General features: G+C 36.0%; 1 protein-coding gene and 1 long non-coding RNA gene across 7 annotated transcripts in view; one reads left to right on the top strand and one right to left on the bottom strand.

Moving 5' to 3' along the window:
• The window catches only part of gabrb3 (gamma-aminobutyric acid type A receptor subunit beta3), a 138,869-nt gene that overhangs the window by 61,603 nt on the left and 49,751 nt on the right, over positions 1-27,515 (bottom strand). The window lies entirely within an intron of this gene.
• On the top strand, positions 23,909-26,736 carry LOC137490241 (uncharacterized). 3 transcript variants are annotated; one of them, XR_012382224.1, is made up of 5 exons: positions 23,909-23,961; positions 24,679-24,782; positions 24,888-24,929; positions 25,275-25,398; positions 25,741-26,736. It is a non-coding gene; the product is annotated as an uncharacterized lncRNA (long non-coding RNA). The 3 variants fall into 3 exon arrangements; XR_012382225.1 differs by having other exon boundaries at positions 24,679-24,795; positions 25,275-25,356; XR_011009605.2 differs by having other exon boundaries at positions 24,679-24,795.

Genomic DNA, 27,515 nt, shown 5'->3' with positions numbered 1-27,515 from the left:
AGCAACAGATAGAATTATTATTATCTGATTTATAATGATGTGATAACATTATTTTTAATAATAATAATATTTTTTTTAATTATTATTTTACATTTGGAAGCACTCGTAGAAACCCTTTACACCATACATGATATATGAAAGCGTAAAAGCTTGTGAGGAAGAGGATCAATCATTGAAAAGCAGAGTCCTGTCAATGAACGGCCCCTCTGGGAGGTTGAGGTGATGGTGTCATCAGCTGGGTGAGGGGTGCGTGCACTCATACAAAGACAAGCTTTCAGCACGCCAGTCACACAGCATTTACGTCAACTTACCACCACCACCATCTATTGGGAATACCAGAATAACAGCAGCAGGAGAGATTCCTCGGTGCAGAGTGTGCATGTCATGTTCTAAACTTCACTGATGCGTGCTGTGGGTATTTAACTGGAGAGATATAACACATACAACACGTTTGTGTGTATAAATAAGCACTCCTCTGTCATAGCTGTTACATTTAAACACGAAACTGCTGCATGAAACAGTTGCATTTAAAAATTAAATGTGTATTTTTTGTATGAAGTTTTTTTTTTATATACACTCACCGGCCACTTTATTAGGTACACCTTACTTTTACCGGGTTGGACCCTCTTTTTCCTTCAGAACTGCTTTAATCCTTCTTGGCATAGATTCAACAAGGTACTGGAAATATTCCTCAGAGATTTTGGTCCATATTGGCTTGACAGTAGCCACAGCTGCTGCAGATTTGTCGGTAGCACATCCTTGATGCAAATCTCCCGTTCAACAAAATCTTAAAGGTGCTCTATTGAATTGAGAACTGGTGACTGTGGAGTGAACTCACGGAATAATTTCTCTTTTTTGTACCATTCTCTGTAAACCCTAGAGATGGTTGTGTGAGAAAATCCCAGTAGATCAGCAGTTTCTTAAATACTAGTCCATTTGGCACAAACACATTCAAAGTCACTTAAATCACTTTTCTTCCACATTCTGATGTTTGATTTGAACTGCAGCAAATCGTCTTGACCATGTCTCCATGTCTAAATACATTGAGTTGCGGCCATGTGATTGGCTGATTAGAAATTTGTGTTAACAAGCAGTTGGACAGGTGTACCTAATAAAGTGAGTGTATATATCCCAGCTTGATGTTTAGGTCTGCGAGCCGGTAACTCTTGTGGGTAAGAAATTAGTGACAACATTTACAGAACCGTTCAATTTATTTATTTATGCTTTGTTACTTATTTTGGACATGTGATAAACAGAATGTGTATGTAATACAGAATGAATGATTCTTATGAACTACTTCTTGTAACAGTAGTGAATCTAAAGTTAGCAGTGAAAGCATTGGATCTTGATTTATAAATGACAGTGATAAGTCTTTTTAATGTACAGTATGCACCTTAGTTGTGTGTACATGTGTACATTAGTGTAGTTATAATTATGTTTACAGTACATCAATACTCCAATTTTAATACAATTAAGATTCTACCATGTAAACAGAGATTTTAATCTTACATTAATCAGACTAGTCATAATCGTAGTAAAGACAAATCGAATGACGATATGTGGAGAAGTCCTATTTTAGTTGCATTAATGAAGTGCAGACATGACATGTAAACACTTTAACCAAACTATTACAAACTATTATCATTGTGTAGGATTTTATGTTGCATTTTGTGACAGGATAGGTCAAACACACACACACACACACTGCTGTTTGACACTGTATTTTCTGTACCTACCGAGTCAGTACAAGACAACCTGCATCTCTAAGGACACAAGTGTATGAACAGTGAACTCCTGGGGACTCCTCAAACTCTCCATTACTGAAAACAATTTTGTATGTGATATCAAATTCCTTTAAAACATCTCACCCACTAATCCTTAATTCTTACTGGCATCCAGTACCTCAGAATTTGTCACAGGAAATGAATGAAATGCTGCTGAATGAAAGTGAAACTGCTGAACTGCAATTGAAGTTGTCAAAAAATTACAAATAAAACACCTGAAATTACATTGAAACGCAGGAGGTAACACTGGATAGCATGGTGATATAATGACGTTAATCTGTCAATGTGGTACAATGTTAAAGAAAAGAACATTTAAAAAGCAACTCATATGAACACCTTAATCGCATTATTGTCTTTTTCAGTTTAAGGTGAATCATTTAATTACTAATGTACATTAACAAACGTAGCCATTGGTAATTTAACAATGTACAGTGAAGGAAAATTCACACCTCACCAATAAACACTAAACAATGTTGGCAACCACTGTACATTATTGCACAGACATTGCTCAACAAACTCTAACTGAACATGCTCAATGGGCAAAAATGAATGTCCAGCAACAGGCAACAACATGAATGACACACTGATTTGACAAAACCTAAAGAAGTGTTGCTTGCTAGTTGCTACTGATCTACATCTGACTTTCTTATAAGAATGACAAACAAAATTAGCATCCAATTACATTTCTGTATCAATCAAGTTACAGTTAGTGAATGGATGACTTGGTGTGAAGCTTAATCCAATGTTAGTAGTACAGCATGGAGAAGAACAAGTCAGACAGAAGCCATAGTTATAGCAAGATAAAGACATTAATGGGCATTAGATGGTATGATGAAAGAAAGTAGCACAACTTCCTGAAATGTAGAACACAAAAAAGGCATTTTGAAAAATGTTGGACAACTGTAACCATTGATATGCACAGAAAAAAAAAATACTGTAATACTGTTGGGTTCCACACAATTCTTTCCTGTTGTCCCAACACATTAAATTGCCATAATTGTTTTTTACAATTTTAAGTGGATTAAACATAAAATAATTAAGTTGTCCCCCGAAAATATCAAGAATTGTGTTGATTCAGCTCATTTTAAATAAGTAGTTTGAACAAGAGGCAAACATCTTTTTTTTGAGTGGAAGTCAATGGTTACAGGTTTCCAACATTCTTCCAAATGTCTTCTTTTGTGTTTAACAGAAGAAAAAAAACTACAAATGGTTTTGAACAACTGAAGGGTAAGTAGAATTAAAATGTTTATTTTTAATCTGTTTGTGCCATTCCTTTAAGCATTTCACTTTAAGGGCATATACTCACACTATGTACAGTTGCCTTGAACCGGGCCAAAGGATGCTTGTCCCCCCCCTCCTGTCTCCCCCGACGGCCCGCACTCACATTACATTTGAGCCTGGGCACGCTTATGTCATCGATGATGCGCTGTTCAGAAGAGAAGTGCTCTTGCTCAGCACAGTGGAGATTTCTTTAGTTATATCAGTTTAGTCGTTTGATAAGCAGTGACACGCAGTCAAATATTTCGCCGAACAGAACAGCCACTTTTGATGATCATAAAGAATCATAAAGTTCTCGTGCTGGAATTAGGAGGTTTGCTGAAGGTGCAGCTGTCGTGCAGTGAGGGGTTTGCATCTTTAATAAACTATGACAGTTTGCGTTCATTCAACAGTGAGAATTATTAATTAATTCATATTAAATAGTTCCATACAAGTCATGTCTCGCTTTTCAGTTTCGGACACGTTTTTCACTCGAACACAAGTGTACCGCGCCAAAGCCTGATTGAACCGCGCTCTGGAACACCCCTTCCAACCAGGCCAGGGCTGGCCAAGTGAACCGAGCCTGAGCCCGGTTCAGAGCATGCACACTTCTCAAGCGATCTAGGAAACGGGCCTGGGCACAGTTCGTTTAGCATAGTGTGAGTACACCCTAAAAGATCTCAATATATTGCCAGGAGCTGCCTGTATTAAAGAGCCCCTATTAAGTATTTAAAAAGTCATATTTTGGTTTTGAGGGTCTCTAACAACAGGCTGATATATAAGGTCAAAAAATGCTTTCATGGTCTAATAATATGCATTTATTCATTCATTCGTTCTATTTTCGGCTTACTCCCTTAATTAATCCAGGGTCGACACAGCGGGATGAACCGCCATTTTATCCAGCACATGTTTTACATAAAGCATGCCCTTCCAGCTGCAACCCATCTCTGGGAAACATCCATGCATACTCATTAACACTCATATACTACGGACAATTTAGCCTACCCAATTCACCTTTACCGTATGTCTTTGGACTGTGGGGGAAACCGAAGCACCAGGAGGAAACCCACGCGAACGTAGGGGAGAAACGCCAACTGATCAAGCCTAGGCTCGAACAAGCAACCTTCCTGCTGTGAGACGACAGCACTACTGCACCACCGCATCGCCAATATGCATTTATTTTTACCTAATTATCTCAACGACTCCAATATGATTCGTTCAGCGTTTCGTTTGTTCTAAAACCCGTCCATAGCACAATGCCAATCTGTGCTGATTGGTCCGATGACCCAGTCTATTGCGATTGGTTGACTGCATTCAGCGTGAGACAGAGAGAAATGCCCACCACGGTTTATCAACAGTTTTGAAGTAGTTAGAGTGCAGAGAATATGTTTGAGTCCAATGCAGGAGTGCATTAAAGTAATGCAGTTTAACACCAGCATATTGAATATTATACGTTTAACACCAGCACCAGCATATTAATCATGACATACATCCAGTATTAATGAACACAGGGGCAAAAGCTGAACTATTTTGAAACTTGACCACCGCACGTGTGTAGGAACAGCTGACAGTGGCCATAGCAACAACAAATGGCAGTGGATCGCGAACTCACAAACGCATTCAAATCCGTAAACAAAGCGGCAAGTGTCTCGTCTTCAACTTGGTTTTAGACACGATATGAGAATTTAAAGTTAATTAGATACAGTACAATATAATAATCATAACCGAACCGTGAGACCAGTGTAGGTTCACACCTCTACATTTTAATTGCACTTAAGTTACGTACACTTGTGAAATGGAAGAAGGAACTGATCCATGAACTGTGTACTGTAAAGTTCCTTTCAAGCTCTGAAAAAGTCCCTTACATCAATAGTCTTTTCTGATCCTTCCTTTAACAAACGGTCGACGAATCCCTCGTTGTGTGTAGATTGCTGAAGCACTCATCAGAAAAATGACAGGAACACAGCACAAGGCTGAGGCTATAATGCTAAGGTATTTTTGTAAAAATAAACTTTAACCAATGACTCTTCACAGCCTCATCTTTGGGTAGAGAAAATAACACGAACTTTGCCTCACACTTCAGAGCACAGCGTCAGCCAGTGGTTTTAATTTTCCATATCAACGTCATGTCGACACGGCTAAAGACTTATTACAGCTGCGATTTATTCCAACCACTATAAGTCGATTCTTTTATAGATGAATCAATACTTTTTAACATGGCACACTTTCAGATTTAAGCCTTAACCAGATTTTACACTTTACTTAGAGCTGTGTTACAAACTGCATGGAAGCTCATTTTCAAAAACCCATAATAGGGGCTCTTTATTTTTGGTTTTACTGTAAGTGTTTTTTTTTTTTTTTTTTTTTACTATCAAATTGCCAATAACCTTTGATTTGCATGATGTTAAAGACAAAGTTTCAGCTAAAACTCTTTTTTAGTGTTCTAGTGAAGCAAAATATATCTAAAATGAGTGTAATTAATAGCAAATCTTCTATTTGAATTAAACTATCCCTTTAATACATCAATTTTAAAGAAATAAAATCATTCAGAAAATAACTCAAATAGTTCAAATAGTGAACTTCTTGCTTATAACACCTAAGAAAACCCCTAATGGCTCAAAGTACCTTTGACTTCAGAAGCATTGGACTCTTGCATCTTCTGCTCAAAAATTACATCTGGCAGCTCAAGGTTCAGGTCACTCATAGAGCCAGTTTTCTTTCATATGATATTGATTTTCCTCCTGACATCTACAGTATACGTGCTTCCTCTCATGCAAACAACAGCGTGGAAGAAAGACAACAGGGGAAAAAAAACTTCCTAATAAGAGCGGCTGAATTCCTGAGAGCGGAGCGAGAGGCACTCATCCCTAGAGCTCTGCAACTCAACAGGCTGTGGTTAACATGGTGTTCAAAGAGGCTGATGTCACAGCGTGATCTTGCTGCTTGTCCTCTCCATTGCCTACTAGTGCTCTGCAGGGATAAGCCCAGGGGCTTTGCAGTGTGTGTGTGTGTGGATGTGTGGACGTATGTCTGTTGCACTATCTAAGACTTTCAACAGGAGCTTGAAGGTATCAAACTGGACATTTTGGCATAATTTAAAACACTGGGATGTGTTCTTAACTGTGTCCTGAAAGGCTTTTTTTGTTAATTTTAAACTGTTCAGTCAGGTCCACTTATAATTTGTGTGAAGATTTTCACATCAATAAGCATCTTAATTTAGAAGTAATAGAATATCTTCTTTCATGTTTTGACTTCTCATCAGAACACACTGTTTTTATAGGCATGGCAGACTGTAGAATTAAACACCCACTGCATACCTGTCAACATTGGGATGTAAAAATAAGGGATATGCCCACCATAATAAGGGATTGTTTCATATTTTTATTCTATTGTATTTATTTTACTTTTCATATTTACAGGGAGGAAAATAACTGTATATAAGTCTGAATTATTAGCGCTGCAGAATTATTAATGACCCTTTCCCCCTCCAATTTCTGTTTATTGGAAAGAAGATTTTTTTCAACCCATTTTTAAACATAATAGTTTTAATAACTAATTTCTAATAACTGATTTGGTTTATCTTTGCTATGATGACAGCACATAATATTTTACTAGATATTTTTTCAAAATACAAGCATTCAGATTAAAGTGCTATTAAGAGGCTTAATTAGGGTAAGTAGGCAAGTCATTGTATAACAGTAGTTTCTTCTGCAGACAATCAAAAAACATATTGCTTGAGGGGCCTAAAAATATTGACCTTAAAATAGGTTTCAAAATATTTAAACCTGCTTTTATTCTAGCCAAAATAAAACAAATAGGTCTTTCTCCTGCACAAATATTAAAGGAAATACTGTGAAAAATTCCTGAATCTCAATGCATTTAGGCAAGTACACATGGTCAAGACGATTTCCTGCAGTTCAAACCAAGCATCAGAATGAGGAAGAAAGGTGATTTAAGTGACTCTGAATAAAAAACGTTGGCAACGTTGTTGGTGCCAGACGGGCTGGTCTGAGTATTTTAGAATCTGCTGATCTACTGGGACTTTCACGCACAACCGTCTCTAGGGTTAACAGAGAATTGTTTGAAAAAGAGAAAATATTCAGTGAGTACACTTTACTGAAATGGCCTCCACAGTCACCAGTTTCCAATCCAATAGAGCACGTTTGGGATGTGGTGGAATGGGAGATTCACATCATAGATGTGCAGCCGACAAATTTGCAGCAACTGCGTGATGCTGTCATGTCAATATGGATCAAATCTCTGAGGAATATTTCCAGTACCTTGTTGAATCAATGCTATGTGGGATTAAGGCAGTTCTGAAGGCAAAAGGGGTCCAACCCGGTACTAGTAAGGTGTACCTAATAAAGAGGCCAGTGAGTGTATACATTCTCTGTGAATTTATGTTTTAAGTTTTTACTGCAATGTCAGATTCATAGTGCTCAAATTGCTCTTGACTGGACTGCTACGTGTTCTGTCCTGTCCACCGATGTAAACTTCTGCATGTTTGACAACCAGTCATCAGCTTGCATTCAGGGACGCTGCTGTGGTTCAGATTAATAACATCAACTGTAATAACTCGGTACATATCAAATGATCTGTAATAACAGACAAAGTGATATTAACCACACAATAAAAAAAAGTTACACACAGTTGTGTGGTGCAACATTACTGTCGGATCCAATATTGTTGGCAATGTCTTATGGTTTCAATCTTTCTAAACATCCAGTGTCAAGTTGTTCCTTGTTTGCAAAGAAATCCACTTTAACATGAAGTAAACAATGGTTATTTACTAATGTGCAGTGGAATTTAATTAAAATATATATCTAATGTGTGGATCTGAAGAATGCCAATATAAGGGCTGTTTTGTTCAACTCAGATTGTGTTTTAGTCATCTCTATTGTTCAGTTTAAGCATAGTCTCTTATTATTTGCCTACTACAGTTTGAATGGGTCATGGGGCAGTGATTATAAACAGACATTGATCTTCTGTTTAGCCACACTATTACATAATAAATTGCCACATTCTAAAAGCTGTCATTTTGGCAGATTGAGTTCAATATAAGCTGTTTTTGGACTAACAAAAAAGAAATGTACAGGCCTGTGTAAGTGCGATGACCTCTTGCATGTCAAAGGAGCAAGCAAGTTTTGACTTCTCAGTTCATGACCCCTTGAACACACAGCATGATCTATAGTAAAACTGAAGCGCAGAATCCCTGTATGGCACTCTATGGTCTGGGGAACCTGTTTTTTGAGGGTACTTAGTCTGCAACATGCTCTGTTTGCCTTCAGGTCATATGACACACACCGGTCGCTGGATGGAAATGGTTTCCAAAGCACACCTATTTACCCTAAAGGTGGAGATAATAGGCACTTAGTGAAGTTCAGAGTTAACACTTCTATACACTGATATTACGGCTGATTGAACAATTACAGGCCACAAAGCCGACTATCAGGCTAAAAATAAAGGGGGCGAGAGCAAACAAAAGACTAAATATATTAATAATTTCGGTCTCCTTGACGACGCTCGCTCTCTGCAGAACGCCCACACAGGCGTGCTGAGCTCTGGGCCGATACCTTGTGCGTTTCTGAGGTTTTTTTACGGGCATTCTTTGCTTTCTGTGCCTTTCCTTATCACCTTAAAAGCTCTTTGACCAAACTCTACTGTCAGGTTACGGCTGGGGTAGATTGATGGAAACCACCAGCATTCCTCTTAACATTTCGGAAAGCTTCTTCATGCCATAAACACACAGATCAGCAGATTCTTCTGACAGTTGGCCACCTTGGAATTGTAAGATCTGCATTCTGAGCAATTTTGAGGTGTTGAGTTTTAATGTTTGTTCCTTCCATAAAGCAAAAATGAGAGCAACTCCCTAAATGTGCTTTAAATATACAATATTAAAATGCTCTCAAATTTGTATAGCATGTGGGGATTTTTGGTACTTGTCAAATTAAGTTGGAATATGATGGACTTTAATTTAGACAGAACTGGTAATGTAATGTAATGTAATGTGTATTTATATAGCGCATTTATTGTGTATGGCCATACACCCAAAGCGCTTCACAATTATGAGGGGGGGGTCTCTCCACACCACCACCAGTGTGCAGCATCCACTTGGATGGTGCAAAGGCAGCCACAGGACAACGGCACCAGTACACTCACCACACACCAGCTATTGGTGGAGTGGAGAGACAGTTATAGAGCCAATTCAGTTGAAGGGGCTGATTGGTAGGCCATGATTGTAAGGGCCGATAGAGGGACTTTGGCCAGGACACCAGGGTTACACCCCTGCTCTTTCACGAGAAGTGCCATGGGATTTTTAATGACCACAGAGAGTCAGGACCTCGGTTTAACGTCTCATCCGAAAGACAGTGCCCACTGACAGTATAGTGTCCCCTTAACCTTTACTGGGGCATTAGGACTCATGCAGACCACAGGTTAAGCGCCCCCTGCTGGCCTCACTAACACCACTTCCAACAGCAACCTAGTGTTCCCTAGTGGTCTCCCATCCAGGTACTGACCAGGCTCAGCCCTGCTTAGCTTCAGTGAGTAATCGGTCTTGGGCTGCAGGGTGATATGGCTGTGCCATACAATGTGGTACTACAATATATTCATTCATTCATTCATTCATTCATTCATTCATTCATTCATTCATTCATTCATTCATTCATTCATTCATTCATTCATTCATTCATTCATTCATTCATTCATTCATTCATTTATTCATATATTCATTCATTCATTCATTTTCTTTTCAGCTTAGTCCCTTTTTTGATCTGGGGTCGCCACAGTGGATTGAACCACTTTCTAAACAAACATCTATTCTAAGAAACATCCATTCACACTCATTCACACACATACACTACGGACAATTTAGCTAACCCAATTTACCTATATCACATGCTTTTGGACTTGTGGGGGAAACTGGAGCACCCGGAGGAAACTCATGCGAACATGGGGAGAACATGCATTGCAAACTTGACAAAGAAAGGCCAACTGGCCCAGCTGGGGCTCAAACAAGCAACTTTCTTGCTGTGAGGCGATCGTGCTACCCAATTTTGCTCTCTCCAGAAATGCAAATAGGCATAAGTAATCAGAATGAGGCATGGTGGTTTATAACATGTTTCTACATACTTTATTTTGTGTTCAACAGAAAAGAAAACTCAACGGTATAGAACCATTAAACGGTTTGCGAATGATGAGTAAATTTTCATTTTTGGGTTAACTATCACTTTATGGCTTAAAGTAGTGAAAAAATGCAAAATATTTGTAGATTAAACTGCAAAAAACAGACAAAGCTCCTACAAACTATGTTGTTTAACATTGAAACAAACAATGTAAAAGGTTTCACTGACAATGTATACTGTATGATTAATACTATAATTATCTTTAAAAATAGTTACATCATTTAAATTATGCAACAGCTTTATTTTTAACAACAATGAAAAATGTTACATTTCATTGCCAGAAAATACCTCTAAATATGTTTAGCATTTTTGGTTTAAAAATGCATTTGGTAACACTTTATTTTGATGGTAACTTTGAGTATTAGTAGACTGTCTGCTTGATATCAGCTGATATAGACATTCAACAGATATTTAACTGACTATAAGAAACGTTGCAAGTACATGTCAACTTACACCAAACAAGCATAACCCCAACCTAACAGTCTACTGATAATCTAATGAGAATTAGCTGGCATGTAGATGCAATGTAACTTAAACTCAACAAACGGACCATCAAAATAAAGTGTGACCACGCATTTTTTTAACACAACGCTCTCTGCTACTGGCTTGAATTTAAATGCACTGTATGTAAGGGTTTTATTTTTCTAAAGTATAAACATACTATAATAAGTTTGCAGAAATTTAAGAAACATGCCAAGTGAACATTCTTGTTTATCTAAAAAACAATGCTGAAGTCAGTTATTCTGCTTTGAAAATGTCTGTTACTGTACACGCCTGAACGCTAAAGTTTATAACGACACAGATCACTCTGCCTATTGACGCCTATTTAAAAGTCCTGCTGAAAAAGTGGTTGACAGATGGTAATTAAGTTTACAACTTATCTTTATTCATTTTTGGTTATGGGTAAAACATAGACCATGCAGGTCAGGTAATTTAAACGGTAGGCTACAAATGGTAAATTTGTTATGAATTAATGAATTATTCATAATTAATTTACCACTGCCTATGACGACGATGCCATCGTTCATTGCGATGTTTGATATTAGACATCGTTCAATGATAAATTGGTTGACATCGGCCAACTCTAATTCCCCTAATTACGTCTATACAGAGTAATACCAAAGCTATTAAGACATCCCAACTGCTAGAAAAAATACTTAATGTACATGATAAATTCTTGTTGTTAATTCCCTTGTGTACTGTTTTATGTAGAATTATGTACTTCCCTGTATAAGCAATAAAAAAATCTTAAGTAAATAAAAAAAAAATCTATAAACCCTAACGTTGATCCCTTCGAATGGATGAGGGATGTTTAAGTTTAAAATAAGCTTATCTTTTGAATGCAAAAAAAAAAAAAAAAAATAATAATAATAATAATCTTTGGTATCTTTTGGTTGCATTCAAAGTGTGGATGGGCTCGCAAATAGAATCTTCATTTAGGCTAGAATTTGACTTTTGCTTAATAAACAAACATTAATATATTGTGCACAACTTCAAAAAAATCAAATAATCTAAATAAGCTGTCACTGTGAAAATATGCAAATAACTCTCTCTCTTTTTTTTTTTTACATTTTAATAAAAAATGTTCAATAGAACCTTTAAACTCCAATGTGTCAAAATTAAGCTTGACCATAAAGCAGCAAGAGTGATAGGAATTACTTTATAATTACATTTTTAGGGGCACATGCTTTACTATTATTATTTTGTCATAAAGCCAATCCCCACCTTCCTCTCCACCTGGGTAAGTAGCACAAACATCTTCAAATCCTGACTAAAGATGATATTGGTTTCCAAGCCAACCGCTTCTACGTGCCACACACATTGTGGCAGAGCGATCATCTGCTGTGTATCCATGCAGTACTATCACACTGAATATGTTCCAGTCGTGTTTGTGCAAGGAGGAGAATTTCAGTCCTGTGCGTCAATAGCACTTATGAAATGTTCCCTGACTTCAGATGTTCTCAAGAAAGGTTCGGAAGGCTCATGAAGAAAAAGAGACAGATACACTTTCTGCACATGATATTCTTTTAAATGTATTTATCGTAGTCATTTGAAGGGGGAATCTTCTAAAATAATATACAGTGCTCAGCATATATGAGTACACCCCTCACAGATCTCTCTTTCAAATCAATATTTTAAATAGGATGCTTTACAGTATTATATTTGTGCATAGTACTAAAGAAAAATCAAGAGGTAATCTAACAAAAAAACAAGAATCTAATTCTAACAAGTAATCCTAACAAAAATTACTAGCTTAAATTTATATGTTAGGGAAAATAGTAAATAAAATATTCAAGAGAAACAAAAAATATAGAAAACTTTGTTGAAATTAAGTAGTTTTGTGCAATATTTCACATGAATTTAAATGTATTATCTTTCCATTTCTTAAGATGTTTAGTTACTAAAATAGTATTTTAATAAATATATCTGTTTAATGAATCAGTTTTGTTTAAATGCATCAAAATAAATGACTTAAAATATTACATTATTATTCATATTTATTTATTTATTTATTTATTTATTTATTTATTTATTTATTTATTTATTTATTTATTTATTTATTTATTTTGTTTTTGTTTTATGACAATAAAATACATTCACCAAATTCTCATGATTGATTATGGTTTAACTATGCATATACACAATTATTATTCATTCATTATCTTTTTGGCTTAGTCCCTTTCATTTATTATTATTTTATTTTGTTTTATTTATTTATTTTTTATATTCAGATTTTTCCCTGATTTCTGATTTTAGTAATACTTTCAATAAAGAAATAAACAACAAAAAAATATTATTTTTTATAATGATTTAGCGGCGAGGCAGTGGCGCAGTAGGTAGTGCTGTCGCCTCACAGCAAGAAGGTTGCTGGGTCGCTGGTTCAAACCTCGGCTCAGTTGGCGTTTCTGTGTGGAGTTTGCATGTTCTCTCTGTCTTCGTGTGGGTTTCTTCCGGGTGCTCCGGTTTCCCCCACAGTCCAAAAGACATGCTGTACAGGTGAGTTGGGTAGGCTAAATTGTCCGTAGTGTGTGAATGTGTGTGTGGATGTTTCCCAGAGATGGGTTGTGGCTGAAAGGGCATCCGCTGCGTAAAAACTTGCAGGAAAAGTTGGCGGTTCATTCTGCTGTGATGACCCCAGATTAATAAAGGGACTAAGCCAACAAGAAAATGAATGAATGAATAATGATTTAGCTGAATTTGTCTTTTCTCATAAGTAGGCATATAGGGTAATTACATTTATATGCTATGGTTTTTTGCTTTGAAATGTAGATATTTGGAAACAAGAAACAAGACAAAAATTCTAAGTAAGATTTTTTTTTTTGTATGAATCATTTGAATTCCATACAAATACAGTGATTAACTACTATTCTGTAGCCCCTGTTCAACTATAATTAACGTTGCATATCTTTGCAATGTGACTATTACGGATGTGCACATTGTGGTATCAATGCTAAAATGTTATATTGTGTAGCCCTACTACTGTATATGGTCCATAAACTCGACAAATACTGTACCTAGTACACAATTTTTATATTAGAATTTTTCTAAAGATGAAATCTTTATACCATTAACCTAATGTACTTTTATTGCAGAACAATTGCAGATATCATTCATGGCAAGTTTTAGACCAGATTAATTTAAATAAAGAAAATGTGGTGTTGCTTGATAAATACCTATTCAGAAAAAAATCATTATTTACATTATATTAAATGATCTAAATATCTCAATGTTTTGATGATATGTGACTGGGACATGCTCTTATCAGGACTCATGAGATTCCCTCCCCTGACTGAATAGAGAACAGCACCCTCATATTGATTATGTCTGAATGCTTTTGATTTCTGAGAAATATTCTGCTTGCTAACAGCACATTTTGACAGTGTAATTTAATAGTGCCTGTGCTGGTCCCTCCTCGGGAGAGGCTGTGTAAGCAGCACGGTCCGTTAGATGCAAATTGTATTTAATTCATTTGATGGAAGAGTGTTATATTTTTTTCTTTTGCATTTCCCAAGCAATCTTGCTGACAGACGGCTTGGAATGGGATATTCTCTGCCATAAGTTTTAAATTTGTGAGTAAAAATACATCCCTTTGTGTGTAAGGAAGTTACTACTTCTACTGCTGATAATAGAAGAAATGGATAGAGGCGTTGGTACAGTAAAAAGCGATGTACAGTACATACAGTAGGGAAAAAAACTTATTAAATCACTAAGAGAAAGAGTTTTTAGTCTTCAAAATCTCTGCCACTTCCAGGACATTTTGAATAAAATAGCAAGTGTGAAAGAAACTGAAAAGTTCAACTGAACTACTTTCAAAAACAAAGACTTGATAATTGTGCTCATTGGATTAAAGGTCTATAAGATAAGGCACCAGAAATTATACGTCATACACTGTCACTAAATTGCTCACAATCTTGTTTGAGCAACGTACAGTTTGTTCAATCTTCCAGTTTTTATAAAAAACTGGGAAATAGGAAGTTATGCAGTGTAACTATGCCATTCAAAGTACAATTCAAATTATGATTTCCACAAACTTACAATAAAAAGCACAATGTAAACCATTCACCAAGTACAAATTAATTTAACTTTCATTTCATTCATTCATTCATTCATTTTCTTTTCAGGTTAGTCCCTTTATTAATCCAGGGTCGCCACAGTAGAATGAACCACTAACTTATCCAGCACGCTTTTACGCAGCAGATGCCCTTCCCGCCGCAACCCATCTCTGGAAAACATTCACACACACTCATTCACACTCATACACTACAGACAATTTAACCAACCCAATTCACCTGTACCGCATGTCTTTCAACTGTGGGGGAAATCGGAACACCCAGAGGAAACCGCAAACGCAAGGAGAACAAGCAGACTCCACACAGAAATACCAACTGACCCAGCTGAGGCTCGAACCAGCGACCTTCTTGCTGTGAGGCGATAGTGCTACCTACTGCGTCACTGCGTCGCCCAGTTTCATTCAAGCTTTTTTTTTATTATATGATTAAATATTACTTACAAATAAAGGTACAAGACTGACTGGGTACAAGACTGACTCACTGGGGTGGCACCTTTTCAAAAGTTATACATTTGTGCCTAAAACGTACAAAGAATGTACCTCATGAAATTTTTAGTAATTAAAGCCAGAAGTATTAGCCCTCCTTGATTTATTTTTCTTTTTTTAATATTTCCAAAATGATGTTTAACAAGGGCAAAGAAATTTTCACAGTATGAATGATAATATTTTTCTTCGGAAGAAAGTCTTATTTGATTTATTTTGGCTACAATAAAAGCAGTTTTAATTTTTTTAAAAACCATTTTAAGGTCGATATTATTAGCCCCTTTAAGCTATTTTTTTTCCTGTAGTCTACAGAACAAACCATTGTTATACAATAACTTGCCTAATTACCTTAACCTGGCTAACCTAATTAACCTAGTTAAGCCTTTAAATGTCACTTTAAGCTGAATACTAGTGTCTTGAAAATATCTAGTAAAGTATTATGTAGTGTCATCATGGCAAAGATAAAATAAATCAGTTATTAAAAATGAGAAGGCCCACACGAAATCTGCCCATGCAGAAATCCATATATTTTTAGTCCATCATTGGGTCTATTTATTTACTTGTGTAAATATGTGTAAATTTATATTTATTAATTTTTTTTCTAAATAATTTTATTATTAAGCAATATTATTGACCAATATGAAAGTGTTCATTTCATTTATTTACAATACAGTTTGTAAAGTAATACTTTCTGTTTTTTGTAGATTTTATATAAGAGACTTGCTTTATTCACCAAATAAGTGAATCTAATTGAATTTGCATTGTAAACATTGAGTAAAAGTTAAAAAGCTATTATTTTTTATTTTATAAATTAAGATTTTAGTTAAAACACTCCCAAAATAATTCCAGCATAAATCAGCAGATTTTTTTTACAGAATCTTCTACAGAAATAGCAAAAAAAGTGCAAATCCTGTCTGGCCCTATGAGTTATTAAAACTATTGTGTTTAGAAATGTGTTGAAAAAAATCTTCTCTCCTTAAAACAGAAATTAGAGGGAAAAAATAAACAGGGGGCTAATAATTCTGACTTCAACTGTATACCTTTGATGTACCAATATGAACCCTTTAGGTACAAATACTGTATGTACTCTTGTACCTTTGTTTCTGAGTGGTAGACCACAAACCAGCATAACTGAATTTACTAAATTTTCCACTAGACTCCCACTGTGCTATTTTTTAGAATGTCTTCTTACACAGTCACCTATGACATTATAATATACACTTGAAAAAAATGCTGGGTTCCACACAATTGATTGTTGGGACGAGGTAAAAAAAATTCATTTAATTTATTTTTTTATTTTAATTTTTTTTTTGACAAATTTAAGTGGATTAAACATAAACAATTAAGATCTCCACAAAAAAACTCAGGAATTTTGTAGTTTTGGACAATTTTTCAATAAGTAGTTTGAACAAACAGGGTGGTGCGGTGGCGCAGTGGATAGCGCTGTCGCCTCACAGCAAGAGGGTCACGGGTTTGAGCCTCGGCTGGGTCAGTTTGCATTTCTGTGTGGAGTTTGCGTGTTTTCCCCATGTTTGCGTGGGTTTCCTTCCGGTGCTCTGGTTTCTCTCACAAGCCCAAAGACATGTGCTATAGGTGAATTGAGTAAGCTAAATTGTCTGTAGTGTATGTGTATGAATAGGAGTGTATGGGTTTTTTACAGTGATAAGTTGCAGCTGGAAGGGCATCCGCTGAAGAAAGCATATGCTGAATAAATTGAGGGTTAATTCCGCTGTGGCGACCCCTGATTAATAAAGGAACTAAGCCGAAAAGAAAACGAATGAATGAACAATCAGCAAGCTTCATTTTTGGAGTGTAACTAAAATAGACAATCAACAACATGACACACAGATGCTGCCTTAACCCTTTTACTTGTACTGAACAAGATACATCTGTGTAACTTTCCAAAACAAACTCCAGGATATGAAATGATTAGTCCAAAACTTGTGACAGTAGCTAGTGATTCTTTTACAGCATGAGCAAAAAACCAATGAAGATATTCAGAGGAAAAACCCAGCAAACATAAGCCTCTGGGGTAAAAATCTGGAGAGCTTCTCAGTGTTGTTTCAGTCTATGCGCTTGAATGCTGTGAGAAATGCTGAAATTCTCCAGTAATGTCTGCCTATGTCACTACCGAACCCTTGGGAGCGTTACTTTTGTCATCTAATGTGACAAACACATCCACTCCATTGATTCGGTTCTTCTTGGTTTCATTAACACATGCACTAACTAAAATCTTGATGTGTTTCATGTCTGTCTCTGGCATGTCAGTCTAGCTAATGAGGTACCACCATTTAACGTTCAACACATACACACACACACACACACTGCCTGCCCACCTGACACTCTGCAAGAGCGAGCCTCATTGCCATGGCAGCCGGCTATTTATACACTACGCCACACAATCAGGCCTTGTCACAGTCAGAAGGGGTGTAAGAAAAGCCGTGGATATGTCAGTCAATCAGGACATGTTTTCCTGTGACTCACTGGCTAATGGCAAGAGTTAACAGGTTGGACTAATCATGGCTGCATGCGGCCGTTTTCCAATTCTGTCACTATATTACCTCTATTAATCTATCACATTCAGCTACACCTGCAGTTTAACTGTCTAAATGTCAACATTTGAGCATCATTTACGCCTTTCGGATTTGTGAAATTGACCTGAGCTGACTACACCGCTCAGTCAAGATCTGGCTAATGTGGTCTTATCAACGTTTATTTGCAGACACTCTTCTGGAAACAGCTCATTGTTCACTAACATGGGTTCAAATGTGGCCATGTATGAATATTTACATACACCATCATTCATTTATTCATTGTTTTTTTGGTTTGGTCACTTTATTTATCAGGGGTCGCCACAGCGGAATGAACCGCAAACTTATCCAGCATATGCTTTACACAGCGGATGCCCTTCCAGCCACAACTAAACACTGGTAAACACCTATACACTCCTGCATTCACACACATACACTTCGGCCATGTTTAGCTTATTCAATTCACCTATAGCACGTCTTTGGACTGTGGGGAAAACTGGAGAAAACCCATGCGGACATAGGGAAAATATGTAAACCCAGCTTGAGTTCGAACCAGCGGCCTTCTTGATGTGAGGTGATCATTCTACCCACTACACCACCGTGTCGGCCGATTCAAAACTTGATATTTTAATGTCTTACGCTCACTATGGTTTTACACTGTAAAAAAATGCTAGGTTACACACACTTCCCTCATGTTGTCCCAACACAAATCATTCATTCATTCATTTATTTTCTTTTCGGCTTAGTCCCCTTATTAATCTGGGGTTGCCACAGTGGATTGAACCGCCAACTTATACAGCATATGTTTTATGCAGCGGATGCCCTTCCAGCTGCAACCCATCACTGGAGAACATCCATACACACTCATTTACATACATACACTACGGACAATTTATCTTACCCAATTCACCTATGGCGCATGTCTTTGGCCTCTGTGAGAATAAAATCAGAGCACCAAGAGAAAACCCACGTGAACACAGGGAGAACATGCAAACTTCTTACAGAAATACCAACTGACCCAGCCGGGGCTCGAACCAGTGACCTTCTTGCTGTGAGGCGATCCTGCTACCTACTGCACCACGTTGACGCCAACTTAAGAATTGTGTTTAAACTAATTTTAATTAATTCGTTTGTACAAGCAGCAAAAGTCAAGCAGCAAAGTCACCTGTTTTAATCATATCTGTACTGGAGAAGCTGAATTTTCTGGAATCACTACTCTAGTTTTTGGGGTCACCTGATCAGTGAGGGCGCAGGGGTCCTTCTAAAATTCTAATTTCAGTGTTGAAAAATGCTTAATATGTTTATGGAAACAGCAACATTTTTTGTATTATATATTATTTCATGAGTATACAGTGTTCAGACAAGGGCTGGGCGATGTCGATCAGTTTGGCATCGTACGATGTCTAATGTGACACATCGTGATGGACGATGGCATCGTCATCATAGGCGGAGGTGAATTAATTATTTATGAATAATTAATTAATCTATAACAAATTAATTATTTGTAGCCTACCGTTTCAACTACAAACAAATCATAAATAAATAAAGAAAAGTTGCACACAAATTACCACCTGTCAATAACTTTTTCGTAGAAGGTTGGTCGGTAAAAAAGGCGCACAACCAACAGTATCTGAGATTTTCACTAAAATTACTAACTAGTGTTAAAGTGAAAGACTGAAGCAATGTACTGATGCTGTGACACGTTACCTGATAGATTCAAAAGACCAAAGAGTCGTTAGATAGAGACATGATTAATTAAATATCACGTTTAACAACTATAGTGAGACGCGATCCAGCAGTACATCCTTGATAAACTGTTTGATGTGCACTGCTCTCCTGGAACTTCTCAGATGAGTGCATGACAGTGTGTGTGGGTGTGTGTGTGTGTGGCTGTGTCTGTGTGTGGTCACGTGACGTAGGACGGAGGGCTGTTCAGAAATGCTGGGTAAAACACGGTGTGGATGTGGATAATTCTCGTTCTAAAACACTATTTTAATACTAAGACTCATTAGTGTAAACAGAGCCTAAGTGTTTATTTTTCACGAGCGGGTTTGCGACCGGGGTGGGACGGAGGATCAGCAATGCCGGCTCAGGATTGTGTTGTCTGTTAGCTATCGGCCCAACCCTAGTTCAGACAATATAAAACATACATTTTATGCTACATCTGGTAAATTTCTTGAAAATGAATGCTAATAATGATAGATAAGTAAATAATAAATGTCTTTGACACACAAAGTTGCAGAATGAACTTAATGATTACTATACACAATTGTAAAAATGCAAGCACCTGTTGATACGGCTATGCATTGTATAACAAAATCTATTTCACAAAAACCTCTTTTAAGGATTATCCAGTCCAAAGGCTGGACACAGACACTAAGAAAGAGTTAGAACATTAAATCAACAAGCAAGTATTTCATATTCAAACTCCTTTAAACATTTCAAAAAGCTCTGCCTTGATACAATAAAGGGCTATTATAACTGGGATGTTTAAGTAGAACGGCTTTTAAAGGCAACCTGAGGTCAAAGGAATTCTTTGGTGTTGTCAGCCACACTTACAGGAGAATGTGTATGGAACACTTCAGGGGCCTGTTATTGAAATGAAGCAAACACAAAATGAAAGCTGCTTCATGTGACATATTGGCAGTGTAATGTCCTGTTAAGTATGTGTGTGTGTGGAGAGAGCTTGACTTGAAATGTCAGAGTAACAGAATAAAGCTAAGTACATGACTTTAATACAATGTTATATGGAATGTATTAGGGCTGCACAATATTGGAAAATAAAACTGGCATTGCAGTGTTTTGTTTTCTGAGATATATATTGCAATATGAACATAAATTCACCGGATAATTTGTATAGCTCAATTAGGAAAGAATTCATCATTTTATTTTAATTGAGATGATATTATAGGACAAAAAATCTGCATGAATTAAACATTTAGCATTTTTACAGTTTTCTGTATTCACTGTATTCACATAGAGAAATTACACTTCGTAGTCTTTGTTGTATAAAAAATAAAATATTAATAATCTTTGTTAAAATGTTATGATTTCTTATACGCAAATGGTGTAAATACAATTGAAATCCCACAGTCATATGCAAAAGCAAACAAGTCAAAAAAAGCAAACAAGCAAAAAAAAAAAAAAAAAACTGTGGTCAACTATTATGCCACTCAAATTTCCTAATGGACGAATAAACTATAACTGAACTTAAACTGACATTGCAGATTCTGCGATGTGACTTGCGGATTTGCACATTGCCATATCGATGCTGAAACATTAAATTGTGCAGCCCTAGAATAGTAATGTTCTATGATGTTCAAAGTTCACAAGCGGTAAATCTTCACAATATGAATGATTTTTGTGCTGATTTGTAGGTCCAAAAATTAAAGTCATACAGGTTTGGAACAGTATGAGTGTTAGTTTGGAAAAAAAATCTCAGATTTATAACTTTTGCAAGAGGCTAAATTATCATATGCATTTGTTTATATGACAAAACATGTCTTTTTGACTCAGGAAGGTCCATATTGACTCCAAAGGGAGATACTGATAAGTTCAGGACCTGGTGTTTGGACTTTGGGGGTTTTATGATGTGGTCACATGTTGATTGGTCAGTTTGAATGTCTCAGCATTTGGGCTTTAGTCACATGGTCAAGAAAGATACAAAATAGGTGGTAAACTCGGGCTCTGTCTCTTTTCCTGCCCTTTCTTTTCCTGGTCTGTCTTTTCTATCTTCTCTGACTCTACTGCAATCAGGCTAACTTCTGGGCCTGCTCTCTTTGTCTCTCTCTCCCTCCCCCTGTGTCTCTCCTTCTACCTCTGGTAACTTTAATTTTACATTTAAGCTGGGTACAATTAATATCATATGTTTTATCATTTCATATTATATCATTTTATACAGTTGTTTGTAATTAATACAGTTGTAACCATAGATAATTATTGTCCATATAGCAATACAATACAATCACATAATATCAACGCTCTCCCATATTTATAGCTATTAATACTGCCCTTAGTTCTGTTTTTTGGTATGAGATTGCAGAAGAATAGTTTGACTAGAAATTTACAGTTTTTTACCATCATGCTGATAACTTTTTAGTCACTCGGCAGAACTACAGTTCGATCCGCTGTGGTTAAAACCCATTCTTACACTTTTAATAAACTCTCCCTATGTGCTAGTCTTTGTCAATATCAATATCTCAGCAAATAAAACTCCTTATTAAATCACACAGACTTCACATTAAGAACGAAATTCACACACTTTTTGACAACACAAACCTATATGATTTGTTGAGATGAGCTCACATGAGAGCACAATAAATTATTTTTAAAAATTAGTTAAACAAACGGATGACTTTCCAGTAATGGGTTGCGGCTGGAAGGGAATCCGCTGTGTAAAACATAAGCTGGATAAGTTGGTTCATTCCGTTTTGGCGACCCCAGATTAATAAAGGGAATGAAATAAATGAATGAATGAATGAATAAATGAATGAATAAATGAATAAATAAATAAATAAATAAATAAATAAATAAATAAATAAATAAATAAATAAATAAATAAATAAATAATAACCAAAAAAATAAATACATAAAATAAAATGCTTTTTCTCCTTTAATTTAAAATTTGTAAGTACCAAATGCAGAATCCTGCTCAAATCTCACATTCATTCATTCATTTTCTTGTCGGCTTAGTCCCTTTATTAATCCGGGGTCCCCACAGCGGAATGAACCGCCAGCTTATCCAGCAAGTTTTTACGCAGCGGATGCCCATCCAGCTGCAACCCATCTCTGGGAAATCAAATCTTACAAATAAACCCAAAATAAGCACCAACCTTTAAGCACCACGGACAGAGCATCTTTTGAACAATATTGTACTGTATTACGTAAAGTAACAGCATAGTCTGTTTCATGAGTAAAGTTTGGTATTTATTGTATATGTATAGTTAGATCACCCCTCAGGTATGTTTTAGGTTATGTAAAAGTTTAAATTGCTCAAATGCTTTGTTTAAGTTTATTTACAGTATGTAGCACCATAGTCCTGTGAGAGATGACATTTTATTCCACTTTATGTCCACACATGTAGAAGAATGACAATAAAGCTTGACAAGACTTGTGGTAAATACCATATGACAGCTAAGATTTTACAGATTCTATCCATTTCCCCCTCCACAAACACCGGCTTTATTAAGTTGTTGCCTGATGCATATTTGAAAAGCAATTTTGATTGAATATGTTGTGGCCTATATGTTAAATTATCTTCTGATTCTTTAAAAGTGAAATTAAGCAATCCCTGTTTGTAATAAATGAGGTTGGGTAAAAAAAATACTGATTTTCAATTAGAGTAAACCTTCTTTTGAGGTATTTGTCAGAATTTAAGTTTCAGAATGTAAGTTTCAGAATATAATCATAAACACAAAATAAATACCAGCATAAGTACACTGTTAGACATTTCTGTAAATTACACAGTTAATTACTGTATTTCACCCAGTGTAATACTGCAAATTCCTTTTACGGTAAATAACTGTATTTACCGTTGCATTATGGGAATTTAGTGTGACGTCGAACAACATATACAGCGATGTACTGTATTTGTAAAAATTCGTGTATTATACTGTATTTTCCACAACTGCTTCAACGCCACCTTGCGGCGATTCGACTACTCTGCACCACATTTTGCCTGAGGACCCTGGAGCAATTCTGGAGGACAATTTATTAGTGTGCCTGAAGAACATACTGGATTTAACAAACTTTACTCTGGTAAGCTGAGGCAGTGTTTCATTTTACAGAATGTTTTGTGGACGAGAATAGAACAAAGTAAAGTAACGTTATAAAGTTGGCTATTATTATTTTCTCTGGCTTGGCGTTATTTCGCCCATTTGAGAAATATATCATCTATTAAGATGTTACCTTTATTTAATTTATTACATTAACACTACTATTACTTTAAATAAGACTGTTTATGACTATTAGCCATTGTTCTCGTCATATCTTTTTATTTATTTACATAGGAACCGGTGTTGCAGCGGGTTTTGGTTTAGGAGGGAACCAGATGTATGCAGACAGTTTTGGAGGACACTTATCACGAGACAACGGTCCGGCAGAGAGTGTTTTCCCCCAGAAGAATATGAATGAAAGACCATCAAATAATCCAGGTAAAAGCGCGTCTGTCTGTGCTGACAACACTCGACATTGATTTGAGCACCTCTATTAGCATATGTTTGCTCGGCAACATTGGCTGAAGCGATCTTAAAATGGTAATGTTAACTGTTAGCTAAACTGAGCTAAGTTTATACTGAATTGGACTCAAACTCATTTTAACGTGCAACGTTTAACTTATATTGATTTATACTTTATATATATTAGATGTTGTGAACTTATTTTTCTCTGGTTTAGAGTAACTTATATCGTTAGCTTGAGAAAATAACATCGCGACGTAACCTATAAGAACGTTAACGTAAATCTACAATATGCATAGAGGTAAAGTTGGTTTTATATTCGCACATTCGTTCATTTAGAAGACTCTTACGTTATACTGTTTACCATGTTACTTTGAATATTCGATCAGAATTAGCATGCCAGTATGACTTGAAATCAACATTAACACTGTTTATTTGACCGTGAGCATGTTGTACTTTGATAGTCGTTAGCTGCTAAAATGATTTCACTATTTAGAGTTTGCAAATAATACTTTTATGAAATTAAATTATTAAGGGGGAAGTCTGAATCTGCTAATATAAAACCAACTTTACCTCTATGCATTATGCTAATAACCACCTTTTTGCTATTTATTGTTTGCTAATTATTTTTTTATCACAACTCTTGACATTTGGTTTAACATAATTGTTACCATTATATTTTTTTCTGTTTAGATATGGCACGAGCACAGCACCAGGTTTTGTCTGAAGAAACAAACAGCATTTCGGAGGAACATCTTGATGAGCACAGCCTTATGCTTAAAAAATAAGCAAGACCAGTAAGCAACCAAGGTAAACAAATAAAAAAAAAGTTGTGTGGAGGTTGTGGATTGTAGCATGGTATTCTTATCTGTATTTTTGGCTTTTTTATGGTCTCAATATAGAATACTGGGAGCCTGCCTGTGCAAACTGGACCTCATACAACAGTAAGTACTGTACATCTATTTGTTTCTCAATATAGTAACATTACTTTTAATACAAAATGTGTCACATGTTTAGTTGCTAGCTAAATAAAAAATCTTTTTCCCTTTTTTATTAAACCATTTAGTAGGGTTTTTTTTCATCTTTGTTTATAATATTTTTGAGCAGATTGAGGTCTGTCATGGGTCAGACATTTTAAAATACAATAATTAGTATTGGGATACATGCATTTGTCTATGTATTAAATGTCTTTTTCCCCATTTCATGTTGCCTAAATATTTTGTAATATTAAATAATAAATATTATTATATTAAATAAAATAATAAAAATTTTTGTATAAATAATTCCAGAGGATGAAACAAAATGCACAGCAACAACCAGAGTGAGCCAGAAGAAGGCAGGAGAAGTAGTGAATGACAACCATGAACAACAGTGTTATCCTTCTTTCACCAGCTAACTGAGAACTTGGATTAGGTGAGACACTCTCAATAGTTGTATCAGTATTCAGTCTGTTTTAGTTTATTAGGAATACATAAAACAAATAGTCTAATCTGTCCTGCTGTGAATCAACCCATCACAAATGCTACAATGTTTTTGTAAAACCTTGTTAGGGGAAAAAATAAACAGGACATTCTGGTTAGTTATCTTTTAAACATGGTAGTGAGCAGGTTATGAGCAGGAGCCAGTTGCTCAGTACCAGCTGAAAACTAGCCCAACCTAGCTGCCATGCTTCAAAATAATTAACCAGTATATGATTTATTTTTTTTTTATACAAGCTTCTTCTATGCTTATGTTAGTCTGTTTGTCCTTATCCAGAGTTCTTCATAATCCTGGACTGGGCCAAATCCTGACCAGATGCTGTGGTGGTCATGGAGGAGTGAATCCTAAAAGACACACGTGATCAATGAGTTTCCGCATTGATCCAATGGGCCAGCCTGACCACCCACTGGTGAACTTTCAAGCCTCCGGTGCCTAGACTGCGGCCTTGCACAAGTTTGGCTAGAGGAGAACTGGTCGTGCCCAACTGAGCCTGGTATCTCTCAAGGGCTTTTATTCTACACTTTCGTCAGTTGGTGAAGTTTCTTCCATGCCACTGTCGCCACTGGATCGCTTGGCTACGATTGGTGGATCGGTGGATTTGCTCTTCAGTGTTTGGACTTTCAGCAGTGACATTTACTGCTTCAATTCTGAAAACTGGACTGAAGCAGCTTCAATTTACAAGAACTTCTATGTTAAGCTGCTTTGACATCATTGATCTACATTGTAAAAGTGCAATAGAAATAAAGATGAACTGCATTTGAATATGTGAATTCAGACCTTGTTGAGCATTTGACACCAGAATTAGTAATATTTTAAAGTTGTGTTGTTTCTGAGTCGGCTAATAGTTACAAATATTTATTTTTCCAACAATATGCAATTCAGAAGTTTAAATTTTTATTGTACATGTATGTTCTAGTGCTTTGTGTGATTTATTTATTTTTAATGTGTTAATTTTATTGCTTAATGTAATTGTCACACATTTTCCTTAAATGCTTTAAGCATTATTAATGTTTTAAAGAATGGAATATTTTGTAATTGTGTCTGGTTTAATGTCAGTAGTACTTAGTACAATTGGGGGTTTTTTTCTCAACAATATGCAGGTCAGACACTTAAATTAGATTTGTACATGTATGTTAATGTGCTTTTTCATTTTCAATGTTTTTTTTCTTAAAATAAAATATTTTGAATGATTGAAATGTAATGTTTTTACACATTTTTAAGCTTGTTTTAAGCATCTCCAATGTTTTAAATAAAGAGTGTTTATTTTGTTAATATTTTGTAATTGTGTCTTTTTTAGGTCTATAGTATTAAAATAATATTAATAAAATAATATTATAAAATATTTAGGACAAAATTAAAAGGTTTACAGTAGCTAACTGTTAACTTAGGTTTTTACAGTAGTTAACCATTTTCAGACACTACAGTAACATGCTGTAAACGGATTTACAGTTGTATACTGTAAATCTAAAATACAGTAACTTACTGGCAACAGTGTTGCCAGTAAGTTACTGTAAAAACCCTTTGAAATGTCTAACAGTGTACCCATTTTAGTTCCCACAAACAATAGGTTAAAAAAATCTACTTCTATTCAATTGAATTTTATTTTATTTTTATATGTTACACACCTTTTACAAAGTACTCCTTTTATGTTATATAGATTTGGAACAACAGAATGGTGAGTTAAAGTAAAATAATTCCTAAATTAACTATGTCTTCAAGTTAGAACATTTCAGCATCTCAGAGCAAGCATCAGCATTTCAGCACCACGGACAGCGATCCCTGCATCAGATTTAAACTATTCTATCCATTTCCCTTTCCATTCAACTTTGATGCACATGTAGCCCTGCCGGCCCTACACCACCGAACTCACTTCGAGCTGGGATTGAACCAGCGACTGTCCACATGGGAGGTCGGTTGCTCTATCAAGGAGGCTAAACACCATGTGAGGTTTACCTGCACAGCACTTCAGTAGCTGGCCTCTGTTACACACATATGAATGCATTTTTATGCATATATAACTGTATTGCTTTGATGCATGAGTGAGGCTTTTC

This window comes from Danio rerio, chromosome 6, assembly GCF_049306965.1.
Source record: "Danio rerio strain Tuebingen ecotype United States chromosome 6, GRCz12tu, whole genome shotgun sequence".
NCBI classification, from domain to species: Eukaryota; Metazoa; Chordata; class Actinopteri; order Cypriniformes; family Danionidae; genus Danio; species Danio rerio.
The sequence above is the reverse complement of the archived record's forward strand: the minus strand, read 5'-3'. Positions and strand labels throughout refer to the sequence as shown.